This window comes from Spea bombifrons, chromosome 1, assembly GCF_027358695.1.
Source record: "Spea bombifrons isolate aSpeBom1 chromosome 1, aSpeBom1.2.pri, whole genome shotgun sequence".
Classification (NCBI taxonomy): domain Eukaryota; kingdom Metazoa; phylum Chordata; class Amphibia; order Anura; family Pelobatidae; genus Spea; species Spea bombifrons.
Window position 1 is genome coordinate 141,830,019 of NC_071087.1, and position 10,305 is coordinate 141,840,323.

The following is a 10,305-nucleotide window of genomic DNA, read 5'->3' on the forward strand; positions in this document are numbered from 1 at the left end:
AGATGCTGTAAATAATGAACGTATAGGGATTTCATTGGATGAGAAGTAATGTGGACAGTCAATGTGGTGTCATCCAAAATAATTGTTTATCGAAACAATTTTAAACCACGTTTTCTCCAGTGCCAAACTATATTACTGTATACAGTACTGTAGTTAATGCCCTTAAGAAAAATACTGATGTTAACATGGGACTTCCCTTTAAGAAAACATTTTTTATCTAATGCCTTGGTCCTTGGTGCAATCCTGTTCATTATAAGGCCTCTGGAGCCCAATTATTTATAATTCTGCTTTAAGCTGATTAAATGTGGTGGCACAAATTTAATAAATAAGAAAGTATAATTTTACTAAGAAAGGTATGCCAGGAAACTGCTGCTTTAGGTATAAAGGGGACTCTGTGCAACACACCGAAGGAGGCCATTTTCTAAAAAAATAAAGATATTGTCCCAGGAAGCCTCCGTGGCATGGGCTCCTGGAAGGGCCTGAGGGCCAGCCTCCTTCCTACAGACTATGGGCCTGGGCCTTGGAAGGGTTTCTGCTTTTGGGGAGGTGGGTACAAGGGATCCATTGGGACTACGTCTTACCCCTGGAACAGAGTGCCATGTTTCCCCAAGTACCAGAGACTCTAAAGACTATGGAACTCGTACGCAGATTTGGTGCACTTGCATTTTGGGAGGGGGTTTATGTGTGGTGTTACTCTTCATCAGGTGAGGATTTACAGGACAAAGACCTCCATGGCTAGTATTTGCACTAAGATCTGATATCCAGCAGGCCAGAAGCCAGGGAACCACCCGTTTTTACCATCTTCCCCACAGACCACAATAGTGACCCCCCACTGGGCTGAGGTGGGCTGAGTGCAAATACTGAGCCGGGTGCAAAGGAAGCCAGATGGAGCATTATGTGTGGTTTGCTGTGTCTATTGAATGTAAATTACCCCTTGTACTGTTTAAATACTGGTGTGTTTTCAATAAAAATGAGCTCCTGTTTCACTCTACATTGGTGTTGCGTGATGACTGAGTGAACACTCCCTGCTCTGGGTACTGTTCTTCTTGTTCTTCGCTCTACACTAAGCTTCCGCTAGTGGTTTGGGTGACTGGTGATGGCGTATATTATGTTCCTCAGCTCTTTTTAGAGCTAATAAGCAAGGAAGCAAGGTTCTGCTGGAGGTACCCAGGCCGGGTACAAGGGGGTTCTGTCACAGGTATAATGTGAACGCAATACAGATGTTGATATATTTGTGTAATACTGCTGTATAAATGTAGAATAGCATTTTAACCAGACCCAGTCTGGTTTATGTGGTTTACCAGGCAAATTATGCTTTTGTGAGTTTGTGTATCAGCATATGGTATTGAAGTGTCAGGTGTGAGGTTGTTGGTCCCTTGGAGGGAGAGAGGAGAAGAGAAAGAATGTAAGCATACAATGGTAGAGTGAGTGGGTGATAAAGCGAGTTTGTTTGTATCTATGCGTGTCATAGGGATCCTTGAAGACATGCTGCACTCAGACGCTACTGATCCTAGGCTTGCTCTCTTCTTATAATGTGTGCTTATGGAAGGATCTTAAGGCAGCAACCCAAAGTGATGGGTAGAGCAATGGGTGGGACAGTGGGATGGACATGGGTGGGCTAATGAAAGGAGCATGGGGGCCCAGGCATTAAACATGTACTGGGCCCCAAGATATCTGATGGTGGCCCTGGTCACCAGTTAAAACTGTGTTGGTGAAGTTACCAGGAATCATGATGCATAAGTAGAGTTCTGTAACACCTGCCACAAAACTAAGTAATCCTAGCTTTACCTTGTAGCACATTAATGCTAATCTAATGGAGAGATCACATTTTCAATCCAAACTTTACATCAGGGCAATCACAATACTGAGGTCATTTTGTATTATATTATTAATAACTGTACACCAGGCACATAATTGTTATTTTTTAAAATTCTGAATGGGATCTATTATATCAATATAATGTATCAGAGTCCAAGTCTAATGTCTATTATAAAACTATGAATTCTCCAGTCTGTGATTTGCCAACAAAGCAGAAACCATCTTCTTGCGATGTCATAAAAGACCTATAATAATGGAAACCATTAGTGCCACCATGCAATAGTGAGTAATAACTGACAAAATAAATATTTATTGAAGCAACATGAAGCACTTAATTTGGTTTTATATTTGTGAATACAATATCTTAACAGAACACATTGCATACAGCTAACAAGGAGAGAATGTTAATTTTTCCTCCCTTCAGAATAATGACTCTTCCGTCTTATCATTGCCTTAACGTTTTGATTTTTTTCAGCATTCTAAATTTGCATAATTTAATTTCTACTCGTACATTTTATTTTTGTGCCATTAACTATTAATGTAAAATATATACAAAGCATTACAATGTATATTCTTATTTTTTTTATAAATATAAGTGGGTGGTTATAACCAATACTGGGTTATAACCCAGTATTATTTACTGAAAGCTGACTTTAACAGTATACATCATACTGACGCCCTGAAGCACTGTAGCTTGTTTTAATCTGAAGGGAAGAATAAAAAAGCAAAGTAGGGCAGCCGAGATTTAGAGAGGTTGAACAAATTAGCCTAATTTTTCATATGTATGAATTCTTGACCTTGATAATGTTTCGTTATATAATCATTTACAGCAACATGAGTTACTGAACTAAACAATTTGTTTACCCATGCATTTAGAGAAATATCTGGACACATTTTATTCCCTTTATAAATCAACATAACTGTTTAAAGTACTAAAAAGATAACCTTGCAATGTGCGTGTTTGTCAGCTATGGTATATATTACTAATTACAAACACAATTTAATATGTACAACTATATAGATAGATAGATAGATAGATAGATAGATAGATAGATAGATAGATAGATAGATAGATAGATAGATATATCTATATGTGACAGAATGACCTGTCATACAGGGCCCCAAGGTAGACAGAGATGGCTCCAGCCTGGCTGCCAAACAAACATGGCTCAGGCAGGAACTCCATTGTGTTAACAAATCCCATTAACAGGATTACTGCCAGGAGGATATTCAGTAGCCAAAGGGGATTAAAGGTTGAGTCGTCTACATGTACCTGTTTATTAATGTTAATTCAATTATGTGGATATATAAGGCTATGTTTTACAACAATAAAATGTTCCATTTGTTCTTCACAATCATGGTGGTCGTGACTACTTTTGTGATCTAAGACAAAGATCCATCCATTAGCCTTTTGAGGCTGGAGACTATCCTGGAGGGACAGACGAAGGATTCATAGGGTATCTATAACCCTAACTAAGCAACCCATTACACTATATATATATATATATATATATACAGATCATCCATAACATTTTGACCAATGTCAAAGTGGATTTCGTCCTCAAAGTTGATGTGTTAGAAGCAAGGAAAATAGGCAAGGGTAAAGATCTTAGCGACTTTGACAAGGGCCAAATTGTGATGGGTAGACGACTGGGTCAGAGCATCTCCAAAACTGCAGCTCTTGTGTGGTGTCCCCTGTCTTCAGTGTTGAGTATCCATCAAAAGTGGTCCAAGGAAGGAAAAGTGGTGAACTGGCGACAGGGTTATGGGCGGCCAAGGCTGATTAATGCCTGTGGGGGGTGAAGGCTGGCCCGTGTTGTCAAATCCAACAGAGAAGTTACTGTAACTCAAATTGCTGAAAAAGTTAATTCTGTTCTGATAGAAATGTGTCAGAACACAAAGTCCATTGCAATTTGTTGCGTATGGGACTGCGTAGCCTCATACTAGTCAGGGTGCCCATTCTGATTCTGTCCACTGCGGAAAGCACCTACAATGGGCACGTGAGTGTAAGAACTGAGTCAATTCTCTGTTCTATTAAGCAGTATGACATAGTACAGCGCAATGTTTTCACATGTTACATGTGCGAAGGTACAATGTTCCCGAGATTAATACAATTGCAGGCTATATACTCATATACTCATGCGTAACATACATACACTTATGCGTTAATACCAGAGATGAAGTAATATGGTCACAGTGAAAACCCTGCACAAAGGTGGATATAATACAGAGAGTGACAGACGCTTTTGAAGTTCTCAACTTTATATAAGGAGAAAGAATCTAAAAATAAAATGGAAAACTTGAAGCATAACGCTCCAGGGTGTGGTCCAATTAAAATTATAAAAAAAGTTATTTATTATATTTAAAAATAACTTTTTCACAATTTGATATCACTTGTTTTGGAGACACTGGTACTTTCACTATATACATTTTTTACTACATCAGGTGGATGGCCAGGTGTGTGCGGCGTTTACCTGGAGAACACATAGCACCAGGATGGACTATGGGAAGAAGGCAAGCTGGCGGAGGGCAATGTTTTGCAGGGAAACCTTTGGTCCTGCCATTCATGTAGGTGTTATTTTGACATGTACCACATACCTAAGCATTGTTGCAGATCATGTAACCCCCTTCATTGAAAAGGTATTCCCTGATGGCATTGGCCTCTTTTAGCAGAATAATGTGACCTGCCACAAAGCAAAAATGGTTCAGGAATGGTTTGAGGAACACAACAATAAGATCAAGGTGTTGACTTGGCCTCCAAATTCCCCAGATCTCAATCCAATCTTGTATCTGTGGGATGTGTCCGATCCATAGAGGCCCCACCGCGCAACTTAAAGGACTTAAATGATCTGCTGCTACAGTAATGTGTGGGTGCCAGATATCACAGCACACCTTCACAGGTCCATGCCTCGCACTCTGAAGCTGGGTTTAATTAAGCTGGGATAAATCATTATACCATGCATTGTCAAAGAGCTAGCACTACTAAAATATACTGTGGAGGGAGCTAGAACTACACCATGATACTGTGAATATACAGCTCTTTATCTCGGCTACATAATGATTACATGGCTGGAGGCCAGGCGAGAGGAGTGTCAAAATTACTATTTTTTCCTGGAAACTGGGAAAAATATTTTATAAAACTCAAAACATTAGAATGAGACAAGCATTGCAGTTTATTAAGATATTAGATATGAGACCACTTTATATGTACCCTTCCCTCTTGCTGTAATTCTCTTACTACTATATACGTGAACAGCGACACGTCAAGAAAAATTACATTTTGTCTGCAAATTTTGCTAAACTGAAAACCAAAATAATCTCTGATTCTTTTTAAATCTTCCTTAGTGTGGGTTGGATATCTAGGAAAAGAATGGAATATAAAAATATAATGCCATGCATAAATTAGCCAACAATGTTTGAATGGGAAACTGTAAGTAACACTTACAAAAAAATGAAGCCGAAACTGAATTCATTTCATTTTCTGCACCCACTCACCATCACCTTCTGTCATTTTCTCTCACATTCTCTGTCACTAGAGAGTCTCAATGTCTCCCTACCTATCTCACCTCCTTTTCCACAGCTCTTCTTGTTCTCCACAACTTCTCCTTCTTTGTGTTTTTCACATCTTCATTCTTGTTTCTTCTCTGGTGATTCACTTCTCCTGCTGATCCGCATCCTCATCAACTTCTCTTACAAAACCCATATTCCTCTTTGTTCAAGGTTTCTGAACCAGTGTTCAAATAGCAGGTATAATTATCATGAAAATCCTGCTCTAAGGTGTTCTCTCTAAAGAGACATCTTACCATGTTATGGACTTTTAAACCTATGGAATAAAAGTTATATTTTGACCATGAGCAACGTGGTTTACTACCAGGTAGTCCCTGCTATGCATGGGCTTTCATTTTTGTTGTTTTGTATGAGCCATTAATGGTTGGGCTTGGGACCCACTGCAGCAGTCTGGCTACACGGTTGATATTAGGTGGCTTTATCCCTTTTTCATTGTGTGTATCTTAACTCATGGGATACACCAGCTTATCTGTGTAGTAGGCAGATAAAGGAATACGATATAGTTTATCTCACAACACACTTTCGGGTAAACATTTATATAATTATGTATGGATTGCAAGGCAAAAAGAGCTTTTAATTTTCCCTTAAACAACATATATACAAATACATGGCAACCTTGAATTATATATATATATATACTATGTATTTTATTCAAGGGCATCATGTATTTGTGCCACTGTTTACGCTAATATGTTCAATATTTTTGTAAGACTGTCAAGTAGACAGTCTCTCTCTAAGGTGAGAGAGCAGTGAGGCTGATCCCCTTGCTCGGCCAAGCCTGGTACACCAGTACTGGGTGTAACCCCCCTGATGGCAGCCCTGAGTCCCCACAAGACTTATATAGCATAAAATACCTCTGCCCCCTTGAAATAAGCTTAACGTTTACATGATTTATTATATGCCCCTTCAGTATGAGGTGACACCAATAATTGTCTCAGCTTTTCACACAACCCATCATCAGGGTTATGTATATTTATACATACTTTTTCAAGATTCAATTGTGACCTTACCCCTGGGACCCCTCTAATTATGCCACTGGTTTACTATGATTTTGCCCTCTAGTTTTAAAACTCCTTGGTTGGCAGGGATCCAGAAATTTGGTCTGGAGGAAATAAATTTCCATGTCTGAGGGACTATTTGTGTGGCGAGTCTTTTTGGCCTTCTGCAAAGGACTATTAATTCCATGTCATGTCACCCCAGCTGGTCACAATGGGGTTTCTAATGTTCCCGTCTCCCTAGGAATTCTCTGTCTCTCTATACTCCCATTAGATTATCCTCATCTAGAGTAACGTTATAATTATGCTTTGTTTTTGTCTGTTCAATAAGAGTCTTTGAATGTTAATATTTACAAATTGTCACCTACTGCACATTGTGTGGCACTCAATATATAAAAGACAATAATAACATATAAACACACAAAATACTGTAAAAATGTGAAGGTCACTGTGGTTATGCTAAAATGGTTTTAGCTTATGAACACCCTTGTAGAAGTGCCGCCTTCTATTCATTAAGACAGCAGTAAAACAATATTCTTTGTAATTATCAATTACCGTATATAGAATGTGCCAAAATATTGAACATTTTTCTGTATTTGTCTGATGATGGAAAATAATTTGCAAGCTAAATAAAATGGTGACTGTTGGAACATGGGGCTTCTAATTATTATTGTGTTTACTTATTTATTTAGTGCCAACAATTCTACAGAGCCAACCACAGTAAGTGAGGGAAATTCACAGACTATGCAAATCGAGGCAGTAGGTTGAAAGACAAACTTTCCTTACTCTTCTAGAGTTGACCTTTTAAAAAATGTGGTACATGTAGAATACGACCAAAGCCAGATTTATTTTCCAGATGCCTGTAGGCTAAAAGTTTGCATGATCTCATATTGCATATGCTCTAAAATTAAAAACAAAAAAGGCTCCATAGGTAGGGCTTTGGAAGAAAATGAGAAGAGCAAACAATTGGTGAAAATAGCTAAAAATGGGCAGGGCAAATTTCAAAGTTGGGTACCTCTACATGTAGTGGGACTATCATTGTACTAAAGTATTTTGCTGTTAGCGAACATACATAATAACAGATTCAACGTGTGGACTGTATCCAGCTAAATATGAGGACTAAGGGAAGCTTCGGCCAGACTACAGAAGACAAAAAACCTTTGGGTTGAATTATTGTCTATTTATTATAAAGGGCCTTTATACTTACCGAGACTGTGGAGTTACAGAGTTAGATTGTACCGTGTTAATCATCAGGACTAGTTGGTTTTTATAAGTCAGTGAAATTTAGATGGGAAATGTCAGTTTCAGTGGTACCTGTTAACAAAAAAGTTGTAAGTATGTGATATGCATAACAGGATAAGGAATGTTGATCTACCTCCTGTATGTCCACTGGCATGTTCTGGAGGCATGTTCTGGGGACAAATTTTGAATGTGTCTGTAGGAAATTGGGCCATTTGTGAGGACTGGTATTTTTGTTTTGCTGAGAAGGCCTGACATTCCAATTCATCCCAAAGGTTTTCGATGGTGTTGAGGTAAGGGCTCTGTCCGGGCCATCCAAGTTCCTCAACATCAAACTTATCAAACCATGTCTCTATGAACCTTGCTTTGTTCGCCGGGACACAGTCACGTAGCCCATGGATCCGGAATAGCTAAGTGGAAGGGGCCTTGACTGGATGAGGAGGTAGGCTTAGGATAATGGGGTTAAGGGACATTGGTTAGGGGACTTTGGGATGTCCTGTATAAATAGGTCCCTCCATTTTGTGACTGTCACTTTTAAATAGTTTTTCTCACCTGAATTGATTGTGTTTGTTTCCCATACACCTGTGGCCAAATTTTTATCCAAAACTGTTTGTGTTCATGTGTTATTTGGTGGGTTAAGGTATTGGATATCCGGGGGCCCACGAAATCGAAGATCCCTCAGACATGTAAAGGGCCTTCCCTGATCTGTATGCTGTGTTATTAACATTATTCTTTGGCTTGTGTGCAGCTGCTCGGCCATTGAAACCCATTTTATGAAGCTCCCGATGCACAGTGCTGATGTTGGTTCCAAGGTCAGTTTGGAACTCCGTAGCGAGCGATGATACAGAGAACAGGCAATTTTGTTTTACATACTGGGTGCTCTGTGAGCATGCGTGGTCTATTGCTTCGTGGGTAAGATGTTGCTACTTCTAGACACTTCTACTTGACAATAATAGCACTTACAGTGGACAAGGGCAGATCTAGCAGGGTAGATACTTCACAAACTGACTTGTGTTCAATGGTGGTATCCTATGACAGTGCCACATTTAAATTCACTGAGCTTTTCAGTAGGACCCTGTCACGCCAAGGCATGAGTTGGCCTGTCCAGGCCTCTGGCAGTGAAAGGGTTAAGTCCAGTTTGTGTATTTTGATTCAGGGGCATACAAGATATTTTTTGATCATAAGTCCTTAACTTTACTATATGAAGTTCCCGCAAGGACTCTGGTAATTGTATGAAGTGACTTCTTGTGTTTCTCCTATTTTATTTTATGGAATATTTTGACAGTTTGTAACCTTTATTCCTGTATATCCTTTAATCCTATATTTCTGTACACAGCACTGTAAAACCTTTTTTAGATTACATTTTCAATTCATCAGCTCTGGTCTTTGTTCACTAATATGAACTCACTACTCCGAACAAAGCTCATGTAGAACATGTTACACAAGGGTTATATATGTCTCATTATTAAGGCAATTACTTTAATACGGTAATTCTGTTTTGTTTGGGTAACCTAAGTTGCCCATATATAAAGTTTTGGTTTGGAATTGTAGAACTGGGGTGCAGGAAGGATTTTAGGGGTTGTTTGGTAGTTGCTGGGAAAAGTAAGAGGTAACCAGGAATCTGGTGTTGTTAATCCAAAGACTCCCGCGCTTGCACAACTGTATCAGCCGGGCATCGTCTGTAACAGACCTATTCTACTGTCAATATTTGTCTATGGAGATGGCTGCGTGTGAGATTTTTTTTATACACCTCTTAGCTATAGGTGTGGCAGAAACACCTAAACTCAATAATTAGGTCGGTCATATAGTCTACATACAAGTACAGCCTGTGTACAGACTTGATATTTCTTCCAAGAATGAGACTATCAGAGCTGCTGGCTGTACACTTAAGCAAACATATTGTCCGCCAAATGTAGACCATTAAAATCTAACTGCCCTGAATTGTTCCAGACCAGACAAATAAGCATGAAAGGGCAAAAGAACATGGTAGAAAGAACATGGTGCTTAAATTGCCATAGAAAAACATCAGATGATCTCTGCTGCACAGTAAGTAGGGGAGTTCTGGAAGTAGGTCCAAAAATTGGTTGTCTTTCTGAAATTGCATCCTGGATGGTATCCAACTACCTAAAGCTGAACATCTTCGAGACGGAGGTTCTGGTTATTCCCTTGTCGCCTATATCCAAAAACTCCTGAAATCTCCATCACAGTTGAGAATTCCTCTTCCCAACAGACCAAGTTTGCCATTTTTTTTTCACTTGAGTCTGTTCTCTCCTTCACAATTCATACAGAGTCACTAACCAAATCCTGTCACCTTCATACACAAATATCTCTCAAATACATTGCTTCTTCACGCCAGACACTTCTAAAATATTCATTTATGCCCTAGTAATATCACATCTTGATTTTTGAAATTCCCTACTAATCAGCCACCCTTTCTCCTAACATTACTGATCCAATTCATTGTGAATGGTTCTGTGTTATCACACACCGTATCTGACACAGACCCTCCACTGGTACAGTACCCTCCAGGATAAAATCTAAATTCCTAACTTTACCTACAGAGCCATTAACAACCCTGCATCCCCTATATCTCCGCTCTTATCTCCAAATACTCTTCTACCACTCTCTTCGCTCTTCCTACAACATTAACTCCTAATACTCCTTCCCACTCGTGTATCCAGAATTT